This window comes from Schistocerca nitens, unplaced genomic scaffold (assembly GCF_023898315.1).
Source record: "Schistocerca nitens isolate TAMUIC-IGC-003100 unplaced genomic scaffold, iqSchNite1.1 HiC_scaffold_191, whole genome shotgun sequence".
Lineage (NCBI taxonomy): Eukaryota > Metazoa > Arthropoda > Insecta > Orthoptera > Acrididae > Schistocerca > Schistocerca nitens.
Window position 1 is genome coordinate 56,257 of NW_026045732.1, and position 17,219 is coordinate 73,475.

General features: G+C 44.0%; 5 non-coding genes across 5 annotated transcripts; all 5 read right to left on the bottom strand.

Annotated features, from left to right (window-relative positions):
* Positions 1-7,166: 7,166 nt before the first annotated feature.
* Positions 7,167-7,282, bottom strand: Trnal-caa (transfer RNA leucine (anticodon CAA)). The gene is made up of 2 exons: positions 7,245-7,282; positions 7,167-7,212 (listed from the first exon to the last, which is right to left on the bottom strand). It is a non-coding gene; the product is annotated as a tRNA-Leu (tRNA).
* A 702-nt stretch (positions 7,283-7,984) lies between these two features.
* Trnal-caa (transfer RNA leucine (anticodon CAA)) lies at positions 7,985-8,100 on the bottom strand. Its single transcript has 2 exons — positions 8,063-8,100; positions 7,985-8,030 (listed from the first exon to the last, which is right to left on the bottom strand). It is a non-coding gene; the product is annotated as a tRNA-Leu (tRNA).
* A 702-nt stretch (positions 8,101-8,802) lies between these two features.
* Positions 8,803-8,918, bottom strand: Trnal-caa (transfer RNA leucine (anticodon CAA)). Its single transcript has 2 exons — positions 8,881-8,918; positions 8,803-8,848 (listed from the first exon to the last, which is right to left on the bottom strand). It is a non-coding gene; the product is annotated as a tRNA-Leu (tRNA).
* A 702-nt stretch (positions 8,919-9,620) lies between these two features.
* On the bottom strand, positions 9,621-9,736 carry Trnal-caa (transfer RNA leucine (anticodon CAA)). The gene is made up of 2 exons: positions 9,699-9,736; positions 9,621-9,666 (listed from the first exon to the last, which is right to left on the bottom strand). It is a non-coding gene; the product is annotated as a tRNA-Leu (tRNA).
* Positions 9,737-10,438: 702 nt separating this feature from the next.
* Positions 10,439-10,554, bottom strand: Trnal-caa (transfer RNA leucine (anticodon CAA)). Its single transcript has 2 exons — positions 10,517-10,554; positions 10,439-10,484 (listed from the first exon to the last, which is right to left on the bottom strand). It is a non-coding gene; the product is annotated as a tRNA-Leu (tRNA).
* Between the last annotated feature and the right edge of the window lie 6,665 nt (positions 10,555-17,219).

The following is a 17,219-nucleotide window of genomic DNA, read 5'->3' on the forward strand; positions in this document are numbered from 1 at the left end:
ACTTTAATAGCACCATTCGCACTATTCATTTGCGAGAGCATTTCTTAAATACCGCACCCATTTATAATTTGTTTTATCCTTGACCGCTTTTTTCGAAAGGGCCACGGTGGGAGGGGCTTTTACAAAATTCATTTGCCTCCTGTGAGGATCGAACTCACGACCTCTGGTTTACTAGACCAGCGCTCTGCCACTTTTTTTTTTTTTTAATTTTTTTTTTCTTTCTTTTTTTTTTCTTCGACCGTGACAGGATTCGAACCTGCAATCTTCGGATCCGAAGTCCGACGCCTTATCCATTTTTTTTATTTTTTTTGAATGCTGTACGACTTTTTTTTGTTTTTTTTTCATTTTTTTTGTTTTTATTTTTTTTATTTTTTTTTCTTAACCACTTTTTTTATTTATTTAGTTTTTTTGCGTTATCCATTGCGCCACTTTTTTTTTTTTAATGTTAGAAACATAACAGCATGAGGCAGGTGGAGGCAAAACGGGCAGGGGTCTGAGACTTGAGGCCTGGCCGCGATGTCTCCCCCCAGTCCCGTTGCTGAGTTGCTTCATTATAATATTCTTGACTGATTATGCAAGCTATGCTTTGTGTTCATCGTACTCCTGAACCGATTGACCCTTCTTTTTAGACAAAAAATTTAGTTCATGTTGAGGCATTAGCAATTGAAGCTGATAGCTTGTAGCGTGTGTGGTATTTATTTATTTGATATATATAGTTTTTCCTTATTCCCACTGCTTCTTGACAACAAAAAACATGCCTCTTTGGAACAGAAAAGTAATGCATGAAGCAATGGATGCTGATTGTGTATATTTGTTTGTTCTTGTTCTAGTTTTTTTTTATTACTTTGTTTGTTTTACTGTCGCTTTTTTTTTTTTGGTCGTGTAAGGGAAGAAACTTCATTGAATGCAAAAAATAAATATTATGGTAAGGCACTATTGCCATAGCCTTATTGTCTTCGTGATAGGTATAATAATAATAATAAAAAAAAAAATCCTCGTCCATTAAAAAAAATGAGACTTCCATGTTAGTAATAAAATCGTAAAAAGAAATTATCTGTACCCTACGGTGGTGATTTTTTGTTTTTTTTTGTTAATTTTTTTCCCTTTTTTTTTCTTTTTAACTTTTTTTTTTCTTTTTTTTTCGGCTTCTGCTGTGGAATGAACAAAATAGCCTTCTGTGTTAGCAGAGTATAATTGATGGTAATATGAAGCTACAAAATTGTAATTTTTTTTTCCTGGTTTTTAGAAAACAAGCGTCCATTCGCTTAAAGAAATGAATTGTGTTTATCTCAGCTGCGTGTCAACCAATGCCCAGTCGCTCAAATACTATTTTTAGCATATTGCCGTAGTTCTTCTTGTGATCTTTATATTTCAGGGCTCTATAAAAAGCAAACTTCAAGTTCACGTAAAACTCAGTGGAATTGTCAGTTCCCAGGTGATTAATTACGTAATTCACATAGTGTCCCATTAACCAGTGGACGGAGTTGTTTTTTGCTGCGGGAAAATAGCGAGTCTGAGGCCTGAGGAACGTCACAGGGGGAAAATTTGCTACCGAAGACCTCGTAAGAAATGCAAGTTGTTCTCGAATCCAATTACAAATGTGTAGATTCCCACCGCACGTTAATCTGTGCACTAGGGTATCGATCAGTTTGCATTTGAGACATAGATTCGTTTCGCTAATGCCGATTGCATGTAGCCTTTCATTAGTGCTGATGGTCCCATTCACTGTTTTATACCACGTCGATTTGACGTCGGATGGAAGACCACGCATATGAATATTTTCCCATATGGCGTCCCAATCAAAATGTGGGTATTTGCTTTCTAATTTGTTTCTCCCCTCCATTTTCCTTCGATGACACAGAATATCGCGGGCCGTGATCCGTCGTGAGTTGATTATTGCAGTGCCAAGATAGCTGAGTTCCACGAAATATACTCGAACGTGCTGGAGCCGGTTATTTATTTTTTGCACATTCACCGGTGGTTGTAGACTTGCAGGCCTGACAACTTCAAATAATTTAGTTGTAATGCTGTCAGCGTGGTCGCTAAGGATAGTGGCGGTCCTTTTTATAAAAAGTGCAGACGCCTTATTTCTAATGTCAACTAAACCTAAACCTCCATTCCTGGGATCTAAGGTCGCTGTTGCTGCATCTACTCGGAATATTTCACCTCTCCACAGATAACTGGCAATGGTAGACATTATCTGTTTTCCAATCATTTTCGGTAACGGGAAGATCTGTGCTGTAAAGTAACCTTTGGAGAGGAGGCAGTTGTTAATGAAAAGTACCCTCTGAACCTGGTTCATATTACGGGAGAGGTTTTCTCTTGTTGTTCCAAGAATTTGTCCTGACGTATTTCTCCAGTTGATAGCTGCCATTTTCAATGGACAAGGCGTCAGCGTTATTCCCAGTGCTTTGCACTGGGTGACTTTTGTGGCCCAGGCTAATGTGGTGTGTTGGAATCCCCGTAGGTTTAAAAGTTTGCTTTTGTTTGCGTTGACACTCGCTCCGGAGACGCTACAGTACTTCTTAATTAGGATTTCCAATTTCGAAATGTCTTCGGCATTGCGCAGTACGACTCCGACATCATCGGCATAGGCGTTTATAACAGTTTGGTGACCAGATAATGTGAGGCCAGTCAGGCTGACATGAACACTGCGGAGAAAAGGTTCTAAAGACAGCACGAAAAGGAGCATTGAGAGGGGGCTTCCTTGAGGCACGCCACGCCTGATCTGGATCTGCTTTGTCCTCTGGCTGTTGACTGATATACAAGCGCTGAGCCCTGTTGCGATATTGCTAATCACACTTAGGACGCGCTCATTAAAACCTATTTTCTTCAGTGTGGCATTAAGGAATCTATGATCCACACGATCAAAAGCTTTCTGGAAGTCAATAAACATGATAGCACATTTTATGTTGGTCACAGCAGTGATTGCAATTACATCTCTATATTCAGCTATGCTTTTAAAAATACTCCTATTAGGAACACATGACTGGTGTGAGCTTACTATCTTTGTAGCGAGCTGTGAGAGTCTGTTGTTTATAATTCTGCCGATGATTTTATAATCGGAGTGTAACAGAGAGATAGGACGAAAGTTATTAAGATTTGTTTTTGCAGTATTTTTTGGAATGAGTACAATTGTGCTCTCTTTAAAAACAGAAGGTATCTGTTTTCCCTGAAGTACCTCGTTCGTCATTCGGGTAAACATGTCACCAATCAAAGGCCAGTATCGTATATAAAATTCAACAGGCAAACCATCCGGTCCCGGTGATTTCTTCAAAGGAGACTTGCAGATGGTTCTGTAGATTTCTTCGTTAGTACACTCGACGAGAAGGTTTTCGTTTTCCTCGTCCGACACCTGAGGAGCTATGGAACTAAGGTACCCACCGAAGGACTCTTCGCATACCGGACTGACTGAGTATAGGTCTTCGTAATACTTGTGCACTGCATTGACGATGTCTCTCTGAGTCATGAGTGTCTCGCCATTTTCAGACTGAAGTCCATCGATGAAGGTGCGTCTCCTATTTCGTTCGTGCCTCAGTAGATGGTACAAGGAAGCATGTTCATCCTCCACGACTGTTTTAGCCTTTGATTTTATTTTCAGACCCTCCATCTGCTGTCTTTTAATGCTGAGCAATTTGGCCTTGGTTCGCTTGATATCTGCCAGACGGATGTTGGAAGTGTCTGCCTGCTCATATAGATTTCTCAGCATGGTGTAATAAAATTCTATGGAAGTTTTCAAGTCTTTCGATCGTTGTGCACCATAATGAATGAGAACTTTTCGCAGTTTAGGCTTTGCCCTGTTGCACCACCAGTCTAGTACTGAGACATGCCTGTTTACGGAGCGGAGGCACATGGCCCACGCTTCTGTCAAACTTTCTTCTAGTCCGTCTTCCTGCATCAGTGACATGTTAAGGTGCCATTGATTTCTGAAACGACGAGTAGGTTGCGCAGTAAGGCTGACGGTAGCAAGCACGGCACTATGATCAGAAAAGTAGACAGGAGTCGTCTCCGCTTTAATGAAAGAGCTGACTAGACTTTGCGATATGTAGAGTCTGTCAATTCTACTTCGTGATTGAGGACCGATATATGTGAAAGCCACAAATGTGGGATACGTTATTTCCCAAGCATCTCTAAGCTGTAAAACAGTGACAAAACGCTTCAGTTCAGTGCAGTTATTAAAATTTGGAACCTGGTCTTTTTTATTGATCACACAATTAAAATCACCGCCGATTATAAGATCCTTTGGGTTTTTCCGCAATAAATAAATGATCTCTTCTTTAAAGAACTGTGCTCTTTCCATTCTATTGGATGTGCCGGAAGGGGCATACAGATTGATAAGAGTAAAACCAAAGACTTTTATACCTATCGCTCTGCCGGAGTCCAATCTTTCAATATCTGTGACAGGGATCCCCTCCCTGACTAAAATTGCTGTCCCTATGTTAGTGTCAAGCGAGACATTTAAAATAGACAAATATCCTGGCACTGTAAGGTTAGTGAGTACAACTTCTTGTAGGAAAACGATGTCCGTCCCTGACTCATATAGGTACTCTTTGAGCGCTGCAATTTTAGTCGCCGATGTAATCCTGTTAATATTGATAGTTGCAAGTGTATACGCCTGGGACATTTAGTTTACAGAAAAATGTACATAAAGGAATAAAAAAATAGTAAAATAATGATAAAAACGGGGAGCTGTGCCGCTTCTAGAAGGGATAAACTATTTCACTTCAACAAGCTCCTACAAGAATAATCTACAGAGAAATACCTATGAGTACGGAAAATACGTGAAACACTGCTTTTGGTTCCTCCGAAAAAATGACTAAGACAATAGTACAATCAGAACATAAAGCGGGTCGACGGTATTTGTTTTTTCCCTTTTTTTTCGTTGAATTGTGATCCTTAGTTTGGTGGAGTATTCCTAAGTTCTCGGGTTTTAGTTTTGCAAAGAGACTTTCCATCACTAATGTTACTTGAAGGTACATCCTTAGGTTTTTCCGTAATAATTTCATACAGGACATTCTTGGCCGTTGTGTCATCTTGTCCAGGTTGTTGCTTGCTTTGCTTACGGGAAGCTTTGAGATTAGGTTGCGGTTTGAGTCTACGTCTTTGGACATCTTGGTTCAACTCGCCGTCCTTCGCGTTGTCTATCTTCACCACCGTTGAGACCGAAGCTGCCTCAACAGTGTCCTGTTTATGACTTCCACTTCCTTGTCCTTCCGGCACTAACTCCAGGGCACTGACTGAATCGGTTGGTTGGGGGTCGGTGAGTTCGTGAATGCGGTTCTGCTCCGCCACCTCATGGGGTTCGGAGTGCGGCTCGTCCGTCGCCGCGACAACCGTTACTGCGTCGTCTCCGTGGTCTGTTGGTACCTGTGCGGCCGCCGACAGCGGTTGGGTTGCCTTAGCCGCTGTCGTCACGTCCATACATGTACTGTCTGTTTCCTCTAACACATCTGCGTCACACTGCTTCTGTTTGCGGGTGGAGGGGGAAGTGCGGGAGGACTCGCCGTCCGAGCCGTCATCAGTCGCTTCCAACGGTCGTTTCTTATTCTGAAGATCGCATTCGGGAACAGAAGGGTGACTCGTTATCACTTTCAGAGGTGGGAACTCTGTGTTAGTTATAGCGGGCATTGTAGAAGTACCTGCACCACTGTCATTAGCAGAAGGAGGGGAGTCGCCGCTTGGTAAGACGTCGCTAAGGGTCAGTTTGTGACGATGTGTTAGATTATTTCGGAGGACAAAAACACGGCGTGGACAATCTTGTCTGAAATGACCTATCTCGTTACAAATATTACACGTACGCTCCTGTCCAGAATAAACAACATGTGCTTTATGACCTGCAACAGATATATGGGACGGAATATTGGCTTTCACCTCCATTTCGACGGACCTAATGCCATTATAACACTGTATCTTGTACAGCTTCGACCATCTTTCGTTATAGATGGATTTAACTTCCCCATATTTAGAGAGAGCGTCTTTGATCAACTGATTGTCAACTTCGATAGGAACATTTAAAATCCTCACATTGGTGTACATGATATCAGCTTTTCGTACAGACACATTACTTTGTGAACCATCTCGATGAACAAATTCAACAGAATTACCCCATTTTGCAAGCAACTTATCGACAGTCACGGAGTTCAGAAATTTAACATAAACACAGTATTTTTCAGCATCTAACTGCGTAGTGTGAACAGAGTCAGAATTGATACAGATTACCTCTGTGAGCCAGTCATGGATCTCCAGTGCAGTGGGTTGGACCGGCCGGGTTTCCTTCTCGAACGAGAAGACTAACGTATTTTTCCGGACGGTGTCAGACATGGTCTTCTGTGCCGACGAACTTCCGGTAAAAACCGAAATCGCCACGAAGAACGAAACGGAGAACGGACAATAACACTTCAAAAACACTTATCAGGACCACCAAATGCAATAATACTACGAAAACGCACAGACAGCTGTAGGTAAACACAAACACCGGCGATAGCGCAAACCTGTGCGGAGCAAACAACAAGCACGTCCGACCGCGGCGACGGCTAAAGCCAGAATGCATGAGTTCTGCACCCGTTAGACGTTCGCCAGACGCAGCCGCACAAATATAGCGCAGAATGTACCACCAAAAGAGTTTCTCAAATCCAAATAATCACAGCAATCAATACATTTTGTTCGAAAACTAAGTCGTCTGTTAAAGACATCAGAGATTAGACAGAATGCAGAGGTCTATCTGTCGAGTAATATCTCAAGTATTGGTCACGTTGTAATCTCCATAAAGTAATACTTTGAGTATATGAATTTATTTCGTGTTCTCTGTATTTCATCAGTGACTATTATTGTACAGATGATGTACTGGTCAGCCTGCACTGTTTCCTCACACTGTCGTTAGCACTCTGCATCTCTAGACAAGAGTCGTTTTCATACCACAAGTGTCCCTTTTGACGTGTTTGCGGCTGTGGCGCGGAAGTATCCTCACGAGGGGAAAGCCGTATTTACAACCAACACTCTCTGTTTGTAGCTCACACTACCGAAGAAACAATTTGGTGCCGTAGGTGCGCTTCTGTTTGATGCAAACTTTTGATTTCACTTAGGAGAACACGGCCAGTATCGTGCTGTTGCACATTACAAAGGATCTCAATGATATTCGGGGTGCTCCAGTGAAGCGACAAAATCTGTGTCAGGAGTGGGATTCGAACCCACGCCCTCATTCGAGGACCAGAAGGCTCTAGCTGCTACTGCAGCCAAGGTCGTTCCTTGAGTCTGGCGCCTTAGACCGCTCGGCCATCCTGACACTTGATTCGATACTCCTCGTTTGTTCTATTAGAGTACTTGCAGTTGATGTTGTAGTCGCATCCACGTTGTCACAGTACGCAGGCATGAGTTCTGCACCCGTTAGACGTTCGCCAGACGCAGCCGCACAAATATAGCGCAGAATGTACCACCAAAAGAGTTTCTCAAATCCAAATAATCACAGCAATCAATACATTTCGTTCGAAACTAAGTCGTCTGTTAAAGACATCAGAGATTAGACAGAATGCAGAGGTCTATCTGTCGAGTAATATCTCAAGTATTGGTCACGTTGTAATCTCCATAAAGTAATACTTTGAGTATATGAATTTATTTCGTGTTCTCTGTATTTCATCAGTGACTATTATTGTACAGATGATGTACTGGTCAGCCTGCACTGTTTCCTCACACTGTCGTTAGCACTCTGCATCTCTAGACAAGAGTCGTTTTCATACCACAAGTGTCCCTTTTGACGTGTTTGCGGCTGTGGCGCGGAAGTATCCTCACGAGGGGAAAGCCGTATTTACAACCAACACTCTCTGTTTGTAGCTCACACTACCGAAGAAACAATTTGGTGCCGTAGGTGCGCTTCTGTTTGATGCAAACTTTTGATTTCACTTAGGAGAACACGGCCAGTATCGTGCTGTTGCACATTACAAAGGATCTCAATGATATTCAGGGTGCTCCAGTGAAGCGACAAAATCTGTGTCAGGAGTGGGATTCGAACCCACGCCCTCATTCGAGGACCAGAAGGCTCTAGCTGCTACTGCAGCCAAGGTCGTTCCTTGAGTCTGGCGCCTTAGACCGCTCGGCCATCCTGACACTTGATTTGATACTCCTCGTTTGTTCTATTAGAGTACTTGCAGTTGATGTTGTAGTCGCATCCACGTTGTCACAGTACGCAGGCATGAGTTCTGCACCCGTTAGACGTTCGCCAGACGCAGCCGCACAAATATAGCGCAGAATGTACCACCAAAAGAGTTTCTCAAATCCAAATAATCACAGCAATCAATACATTTCGTTCGAAACTAAGTCGTCTGTTAAAGACATCAGAGATTAGACAGAATGCAGAGGTCTATCTGTCGAGTAATATCTCAAGTATTGGTCACGTTGTAATCTCCATAAAGTAATACTTTGAGTATATGAATTTATTTCGTGTTCTCTGTATTTCATCAGTGACTATTATTGTACAGATGATGTACTGGTCAGCCTGCACTGTTTCCTCACACTGTCGTTAGCACTCTGCATCTCTAGACAAGAGTCGTTTTCATACCACAAGTGTCCCTTTTGACGTGTTTGCGGCTGTGGCGCGGAAGTATCCTCACGAGGGGAAAGCCGTATTTACAACCAACACTCTCTGTTTGTAGCTCACACTACCGAAGAAACAATTTGGTGCCGTAGGTGCGCTTCTGTTTGATGCAAACTTTTGATTTCACTTAGGAGAACACGGCCAGTATCGTGCTGTTGCACATTACAAAGGATCTCAATGATATTCAGGGTGCTCCAGTGAAGCGACAAAATCTGTGTCAGGAGTGGGATTCGAACCCACGCCCTCATTCGAGGACCAGAAGGCTCTAGCTGCTACTGCAGCCGAGGTCGTTCCTTGAGTCTGGCGCCTTAGACCGCTCGGCCATCCTGACACTTGATTTGATACTCCTCGTTTGTTCTATTAGAGTACTTGCAGTTGATGTTGTAGTCGCATCCACGTTGTCACAGTACGCAGGCATGAGTTCTGCACCCGTTAGACGTTCGCCAGACGCAGCCGCACAAATATAGCGCAGAATGTACCACCAAAAGAGTTTCTCAAATCCAAATAATCACAGCAATCAATACATTTCGTTCGAAACTAAGTCGTCTGTTAAAGACATCAGAGATTAGACAGAATGCAGAGGTCTATCTGTCGAGTAATATCTCAAGTATTGGTCACGTTGTAATCTCCATAAAGTAATACTTTGAGTATATGAATTTATTTCGTGTTCTCTGTATTTCATCAGTGACTATTATTGTACAGATGATGTACTGGTCAGCCTGCACTGTTTCCTCACACTGTCGTTAGCACTCTGCATCTCTAGACAAGAGTCGTTTTCATACCACAAGTGTCCCTTTTGACGTGTTTGCGGCTGTGGCGCGGAAGTATCCTCACGAGGGGAAAGCCGTATTTACAACCAACACTCTCTGTTTGTAGCTCACACTACCGAAGAAACAATTTGGTGCCGTAGGTGCGCTTCTGTTTGATGCAAACTTTTGATTTCACTTAGGAGAACACGGCCAGTATCGTGCTGTTGCACATTACAAAGGATCTCAATGATATTCAGGGTGCTCCAGTGAAGCGACAAAATCTGTGTCAGGAGTGGGATTCGAACCCACGCCCTCATTCGAGGACCAGAAGGCTCTAGCTGCTACTGCAGCCAAGGTCGTTCCTTGAGTCTGGCGCCTTAGACCGCTCGGCCATCCTGACACTTGATTTGATACTCCTCGTTTGTTCTATTAGAGTACTTGCAGTTGATGTTGTAGTCGCATCCACGTTGTCACAGTACGCAGGCATGAGTTCTGCACCCGTTAGACGTTCGCCAGACGCAGCCGCACAAATATAGCGCAGAATGTACCACCAAAAGAGTTTCTCAAATCCAAATAATCACAGCAATCAATACATTTCGTTCGAAACTAAGTCGTCTGTTAAAGACATCAGAGATTAGACAGAATGCAGAGGTCTATCTGTCGAGTAATATCTCAAGTATTGGTCACGTTGTAATCTCCATAAAGTAATACTTTGAGTATATGAATTTATTTCGTGTTCTCTGTATTTCATCAGTGACTATTATTGTACAGATGATGTACTGGTCAGCCTGCACTGTTTCCTCACACTGTCGTTAGCACTCTGCATCTCTAGACAAGAGTCGTTTTCATACCACAAGTGTCCCTTTTGACGTGTTTGCGGCTGTGGCGCGGAAGTATCCTCACGAGGGGAAAGCCGTATTTACAACCAACACTCTCTGTTTGTAGCTCACACTACCGAAGAAACAATTTGGTGCCGTAGGTGCGCTTCTGTTTGATGCAAACTTTTGATTTCACTTAGGAGAACACGGCCAGTATCGTGCTGTTGCACATTACAAAGGATCTCAATGATATTCAGGGTGCTCCAGTGAAGCGACAAAATCTGTGTCAGGAGTGGGATTCGAACCCACGCCCTCATTCGAGGACCAGAAGGCTCTAGCTGCTACTGCAGCCAAGGTCGTTCCTTGAGTCTGGCGCCTTAGACCGCTCGGCCATCCTGACACTTGATTTGATACTCCTCGTTTGTTCTATTAGAGTACTTGCAGTTGATGTTGTAGTCGCATCCACGTTGTCACAGTACGCAGGCATGAGTTCTGCACCCGTTAGACGTTCGCCAGACGCAGCCGCACAAATATAGCGCAGAATGTACCACCAAAAGAGTTTCTCAAATCCAAATAATCACAGCAATCAATACATTTCGTTCGAAACTAAGTCGTCTGTTAAAGACATCAGAGATTAGACAGAATGCAGAGGTCTATCTGTCGAGTAATATCTCAAGTATTGGTCACGTTGTAATCTCCATAAAGTAATACTTTGAGTATATGAATTTATTTCGTGTTCTCTGTATTTCATCAGTGACTATTATTGTACAGATGATGTACTGGTCAGCCTGCACTGTTTCCTCACACTGTCGTTAGCACTCTGCATCTCTAGACAAGAGTCGTTTTCATACCACAAGTGTCCCTTTTGACGTGTTTGCGGCTGTGGCGCGGAAGTATCCTCACGAGGGGAAAGCCGTATTTACAACCAACACTCTCTGTTTGTAGCTCACACTACCGAAGAAACAATTTGGTGCCGTAGGTGCGCTTCTGTTTGATGCAAACTTTTGATTTCACTTAGGAGAACACGGCCAGTATCGTGCTGTTGCACATTACAAAGGATCTCAATGATATTCAGGGTGCTCCAGTGAAGCGACAAAATCTGTGTCAGGAGTGGGATTCGAACCCACGCCCTCATTCGAGGACCAGAAGGCTCTAGCTGCTACTGCAGCCAAGGTCGTTCCTTGAGTCTGGCGCCTTAGACCGCTTTTTTTTTTTTTTTTTTTTTTTTTTTTTTTTTTTTTTTTGCTTTTTTTTTTTAGTGGGTCTCCTTCCTCCCCTTCAACCCATCCTTGCGCTCGCCAATTTCTGCCTTCTCGGCCTGGCTTCTATGCCATTAAAAGAACGTTGAACACAAAGGACGCTTCTTCTGCATCAAGAAAGGAAAACGTGTTGTCACTGCAGCGGAAAGTTCAAGGTGCGTTGCTTCTGTAGCAAAGGAAACGTTTCATTCCTTGTTGATGACTCTTTGCTGCAAAACTTTTTTTTTCATCGTGTTTTGTTGGTTTTTTATTTTTTTAAATCTTTTTTTAACTTTTTTAATATACAACAAGTTTTTTTTTAATTGTTTGTTTCCACTATTCTTTGCGTGAGACATCTCGGCTCGTTGACGGCACTCAACGCTCGTCTTCTCGAGGGTTGCCTATTATGGTATACCCCAAGCATATAGCTTGGTCTCATTTCTTTCTCCCCGTTTGTATGTGATCTCCTATGTCGGCAGTTGTCTTCTCTTAGCACTGAGTGCCCAATGGCCGGGCGCCACACACAGGTTGGAGGAAAAAAAAAAAAAAAAAAAAAAAAAAAAAAAAAAAAAAAAACTGCCATCAACGTTATTAACAGTCGGATGCAGTGCATTCATCTTACCATCTACTTCGTTGTTTCTTGTTCGTTTTTGTTCATCGTCGTTGTCGTTCATAGTGTCGTTATTCTCAATGCTGGTATATAGTTAGCGAACTTTTGTCTGTATTTGTCATCCTTCATCAGCAGTTGCGCTTGTGTAGCTAGATATACTCTGTAGCCCTGGTAAGATGGCGCATCTTCGGCTTGAATTAGGTAATGCAGAGTATGTCCTGTCAGCCATGTCCATATATTTTTCTTCGTGATGGGGTAGTAAGTGCCATCAGGTTGCAACACCGATGTGATGGAGATTGTCTGTCTAGCTGTCCTGCAGATAGAGGCAAGGTTCATTCTGCACCATTCCCAGACCAATTTATTTTCTCCGCAGACACATCTGTGTAGCAAGTTGTCTAGGAGGGCACACTCTCCACATCTGTCAGTTGCCGACAATCGTATTCTGTGTAATTTTTCTTTCGTAGGTATGGTCTCATTAACTACTTTATACCACGTTGATCTGATATTTGTTCCGAGCACTTTGTTGTGGATGTTCTTCCAGATTTGAGCCCAATCCCGTAGGGGATATTTCGTTTCCATGCGGTTTACTCTTCCACCAGCATTCATTATCCGGTATAGTTGGGCGGTTGTAAGGTCCTGTATTGGTGCGCTCAGTTTCGCTCGGAGGTAACTAACTTCGAGCAGAAACATCCTGATGTGGTTGGCTTTGTAGTGGGTTTCCCCCAGGTTTATCGGGATTGCCATATTAGTAGGTGTATACATCCGTAGGGCCATATGGAGCGCGCTGTCTGGGTAGTCTTGAAACAGCTGAATAGTTCTCCGTATAAGAAGAGCCTTGCATTTAAGTTCAACATCTATTAGCCCTAGGCCCCCTTTCTCTGGTGGGAGAGTAATAACATTTATTCCCACTTTGAATATTTCACCCCTCCAAATATACCAACCAATTGCCGTCATTATTTGCTTGGAAATGCTGTGGACCACAGGGATTGTCTGCCCTACATACCAGATTTTCGAAAGTATCATTTTATTGATAAACTGCACTCTTTGTATGAGGTCCTGTTCTCTGCCTTTATTTTGCTGGAGACAACCTCTCGTCATAGCCAGAAGCTCTTGCCAGTTGTCCGTAGTAGTTTTCAGAGGGCAGCGGCTCATTCGTATTCCCAACAGCTTGATACTCTCGTGTACTATATATGGGCAGTTATCATCGATTCTAAGCCCACTACCGATCGGCATTAGTTTAGTCTTGCGGTAGTTGAGCTTGGAGCACGAGGCTCTTTCATACTCCCGTACACTATTAGTGACTTCTTGTAGGTCTCGCTCCGAACGTACGATGACACTTATGTCATCCGCGTATGCCACACATTTTACAGTCGTCGAATACAGGGTTAAGCCCTCAAGCGTACGGTTCAGCAAACGAACAAGTGGCTCAATGGCAATGACAAAAAGAGGCATTGACATGGGGCAGCCTTGTCGTACAGATCGCTCAATAGTTATTTGCCGGGAGAGTTGGCCATTGATGACGATCCTAGAGCAAGCAGAGGTGTACATATTTTTGACCATCGTAATAAAACCGTCACCAAAACCTAAATGGTTCATAATTTGAAAAAGGTAGCTGTGCGAGATCCTGTCAAAGGCTTTGCATTGATCTAGAGCTAAAATTGCAGCCTCCGGTTGGGTAATAGCACTAAAGGAGATGATCTCCCTATAATCTGCCAGACTTCTAAAGATCGTTCGACCAGGGACGGCTGCTGTCTGGCTATCGTGTATGATTTTATGTAAAACATGTTTAATTCTCGCTGCTAGAACGCGGGCCACAATTTTGTAATCGGAGTTGAGGAGGGAAATAGGACGAAATTTATTGACATCATCTGGTGGGTATTCTTTGGGGACGAGTACAATTAGGCTATCACTGAATCCTGCTGGTAGTGGCCGACCTGCTTTAATTTCATTACATATGTTCAGAAAGCAATGTTCGAGTAGATACCAGAATTGCTTGTAGAATTCAATGGGTAGGCCATCGGCCCCGGGCGATTTATTACCCTGAGCCTTCCTCAAAGCCTCCCGAAGTTCTTCCTCAGTGACATCACTCAGTAATAGTTGTCTGTCCGTCTCGTCGAGGGTCGCTGTAAGGTAGTTTTTCATGGTCGTAATTGCCTCGTCATTCGTGGGCTCTGACATGTACAGCCGTCGGTAATAGTCGGTTATATATTCCTTTATCTCATTCTGGGTTGTGGTGACACTGCCATCTTCTGTTTTTAATCTGTGAATCAATTTCTGTCTAGCGCGGCGTTTCTCTTTCGCAAGATGGAAGGAGGATGGGCTTTCGTCATTAGCGCTGTTACCATCGCGAGAACGTATTTTAATTCCTTCCAGTTGTCTTCGTTTCAATAGTGTTAGCTTCGCCTTAATCCTTTTGATCTGTACAAAGTTCTCCTGTGTGACATGAGGAGCAGAATACAGCTCACGGAGACATCGAAAATAAAATTCGAAAAGCTCTTTCTGCTGCCGGCTCCTTTCATAGCTGTAACCTTTCAAGCAATTAATAAGCTTGGGCTTTGCGCAGCGGCACCACCACAGCGTAACCGACGGGAAAGTTTGTTGGCGGCGTGAGCAGAGATCCCATACTTCCTGCACCCGTTCTCTTAAACCTTGATCATTGAGTATTGAAACATTCAGCTTCCAACCTGCTCTGCCACGGTACGTTCCCTGCCGTGCCATTCGGATTGTACAGTGATATGCCTCGTGGTCGGAGAAGTACAACGGCCACGTCTCCGTTGCGGAGATCTTGTCCCGCAGGCGGTTTCCTACATAAATTCTGTCTAGTCGGCTGGCAGTTTGAGCGGTAAAATACGTAAAACACTGTCGGTCCCCGTTCAGGATTTCCCAGGTGTCTGCTAAGTCCATCAGTCGAACAGTTTCGGCAAGTGTCGCACAACCGTTAAAGTTCGGCCATTGGTCTTTGGGCTTTAAAACACAATTAAAATCCCCGCCGACGATCACGTCCTCCTCATTCCTCCGTAAAAGATACAATAAGTCAGTAGCGTAAAAATGTGCTCTGGCAGCTCTATTTTGATTCCCCGAGGGAGCATAGATATTTATCAATCGAACTCCATTAATAAGGCACGAGATTCCTCTGCCAGACTCTAACCTTTCCACGTCCGAGACAATAATACCCTCTTTGAATAAGAGAGCTGTGCCTGAGGAGCTATCTGGGATAGTATTTGCTAGTACGTCATACCCAGAAAAGTCAGGTAGGAAATGGTGAGCCACCTCTTGCAGCATCGCGATGTCTGCATCACAGCTATACAAATAATCGCGGAGACTGTGTATCTTCAGCTCTGAAGTTATTTTGTTTATGTTTACAGTAACTATCTTGTAGTCCTGAAAAGTAGGCATGAAGTTCTCTATGTTAAAAGTCGCTGACCAGTCAGCAAAAGCATGATGTCGGTGAGGAAATTAATACGTATCCGAATCATCATCTTTTCTCAGGTTCGTTGAGAGCTGTCGTGTCACAAGTAATTCTGCTCTCCCGGCTGGCATAGCCTCCTTTCGTGGTTCAGACGTAATCAGTCCTCGATCCACCGACATGTCCTCGATATCATCAGCCCAGCTGCCTGCATTTGACATGTCCATCTTCTGATCTGAGCCCTTTCCCGTTGGACACTGTTCTTTTCGCCCCTCTCTCAGGAGCTGCTGAGAGACCCGATCCTCGTCTGCTGCAGCTTGATTTCCAACCCCAGAGTTCGGCGTGGTCACTTTTATCGCCTGGTCGTGGTCACTCGATTGCTTCACATCTGTCCTGCCAAGAGTTGCGTCCGTTAATTCGCGGGCAATTTGCGCACCTTTCTCGCGCAGCAGTGGAGCTGTTTTCTCAGCATCCTTGTGAGCGATCCGTCGCTTTTTGTGTTTTTTAGGAGAAATGTCAGCCCTTTCATTTGCCACAGTCACTGAGGAAGAGCTGCAGATTGGTAATCCGGTGTTGTCGTCGCTTCCCATTGAGTTAGAATCCGCTCCTTTGTCGGTGCGCGGATCATTCTCAACATCTTGGGTTTTCTCGCCAACCTGAACGCTAACCAAACACGTAGCCTCCGGATCGGTCAGTTTCATCGTCACGTCGGGGGTGGTGTCAGCGTTGCCATCTGGGGTGGCTGTCTCCATTGGTGTCTGGTCAGCTTCGGTGGTGTTGACAGTTGTGTCCATGTGAGTGACCTCCGTCGCTGCCATCGTCGAACGGACTGCCGCCACGTAAGTTAGAGGCATTGATGACATCTTGTTACGAGGAACACTTTCGCCTGGTGGCAACTGTGTCACTCGTCTCTGTACGCATTGCGCGCGAACATGATCAGTTGCACCACACCCAGAGCAAGTGCGAGGCTGTCCATCGTATATAACAATTGCTCTGTATCCACAGATCGTAATATATGATGGAATGTGTTTCTCCAGATCTATTTTCACCTGTCGAACGCCGTTCAAGACAGGAACTTTGAAGGACATCCACCTTTCCGCAATATTGCTGATAATCGTGCCATAATTTTTCAAAACTGCATTTATTTCGTCGGCAGGAACTTCAAAAGGTAGTTCGAAAATTCTAACTGTGCGGACACTAAATCCTGCACGAGATACATGAACTTCGCCAATATGACCATCGCTGTGAGTAAATTTAAGGCTATCACCGCATGACTGAACAATTTGATCGCATATTTCAGCAGATTTAAACTTTATGTGCGCAGTACTGCTAACGATCGAAAGATGTACACCAATTATTTCGTCAAAAGACCGTTTCAAAACATTCTCAATCCATGCTTCGAGTTCGTAAGCTTTAGGTCGTGCATATTTCGGATCGAAACTTAATTTCAAAGTATCTTTTCGTGCTAGTTCATTCATAGTCAATTCGTGGCATTTTCCACACAATAACCATTAACTGTGTACGCTACAATAGCGTCAACTCACCGTAAACAGCGCTCAGCCGGCAGCAGCAGAGACGTAAACACCACCGCGCGTCCGCTCGCCACGGCCGCCGAGGGCCGACTCGACCGCTCGGCCATCCTGACACTTGATTTGATACTCCTCGTTTGTTCTATTAGAGTACTTGCAGTTGATGTTGTAGTCGCATCCACGTTGTCACAGTACGCAGGCATGAGTTCTGCACCCGTTAGACGTTCGCCAGACGCAGCCGCACAAATATAGCGCAGAATGTACCACCAAAAGAGTTTCTCA